At 46.9% G+C, this 1220-nt stretch overlaps 1 protein-coding gene across 1 annotated transcript in view; it reads right to left on the bottom strand.

Moving 5' to 3' along the window:
• Positions 1 to 1220, bottom strand: part of MAST2 (microtubule associated serine/threonine kinase 2) — a 119023-nt gene that overhangs the window by 55811 nt on the left and 61992 nt on the right. The gene's annotated exons all lie outside the window — the stretch shown is intronic.

Here is a 1220-nt window from a genome sequence, read left to right as displayed (position 1 = left end):
CCCTGGAAGGTAGAGGTTGCAGTGAGCTGCGATCATGTGGCTGCACTCCAGCCTGGGTAACAGAGTAAGATCTGGTCTCTAAAAAAAAAAAAAAACCAGGCGCGGTGGCTCAAGCCTGTAATCCCAGCACTTTGGGAGGCTGAGGTGGGCAGATCACGTGAGGTCAGGAGTTCGAGACCAGCCTGGCCAACATGGTGAAACCCCATCTCTACTAAAAATACAAAAATTAGCCGGGCATGGTGGTGCGCACATGTAGTCCCAGACACTGAGGTGGGAGGATTGCTTGAGCCCAGCAGGTTGAGGCTGCAATGAGCCGTGATCGTGCCACTACACTATAGCCTATGTGACAAGGCAAGACCTTGTCTCCAAAGACAAAAGCAAAAACAACAAAACAGTCTGAAGAAAATATTTAAACTGATTCTTTAAAAATTCACATAAAAAATAATTTCAACTTTTAGATTCAGTGGGTACACTTGCAGTTTTATTACCTGGGTGTATTGCGTGATGCTGAGGTTTGGGATACAATGGATCTCATCACCCATGTAGTGAGCACAGAACCCAATAGCTACTTTTTCAACTCTTGCCCCCTCCTTCTCTGCCCCCTCTAAGTAGTCATCAGTCTTTTGTTGCCATTTTATTTGATTTTTTTTTTTTGGAGACAGAGTCTCACTCGGTTGCCCAGGCTGGAGTGCAGTGGGGCGATCTCAACCTCCATCTCCATGGGTTCAAGCGATTCTCCTGCCTCAGCCTCCCAAGTAGCTGGGATTACAGGCGTGTGCCACAACACCAGGCTAATTTTTGTATTTTTAGTAGAGATGGGGTTTCTCCAGGTTGGCCAGGCTGGTCTTGAACTCCTGACCTCAAGTGACTCACCTGCCTTGGCCTCCCAAAGTGCTGGGATTACAGGTGTGAGCCATTGCACCTGGCCTGTTGCCATCTTTATGGCCATGAGTACCCACTGTTTAGCTCCCACATATAAGGGAGAACACGAAGTATTTTATTTTCTGTTCCTGCCTTAATTAACTTAGGACAATGGCCTCCAGCTGCATCAATGATTTCATTCTTTTTTATAGCTACATTTTTTTGTTTGTTTTGGTTTCAGGGAGGGTCTTATTCTGTCACCCAGGAATGCAGTGGTGCAGGCATAGCTCATTGCTGTCTTGAATTTCTGGGCTCAAAGGATCCTCCTGCCTCAGCCTCCTGAGTAGCTGGGACTACAG

Source organism: Mandrillus leucophaeus, unplaced genomic scaffold (genome assembly GCF_000951045.1).
Source record: "Mandrillus leucophaeus isolate KB7577 unplaced genomic scaffold, Mleu.le_1.0 Scaffold902, whole genome shotgun sequence".
Classification (NCBI taxonomy): Eukaryota; Metazoa; Chordata; class Mammalia; order Primates; family Cercopithecidae; genus Mandrillus; species Mandrillus leucophaeus.
This window is presented reverse-complemented; position numbering and strand designations above follow the sequence as displayed.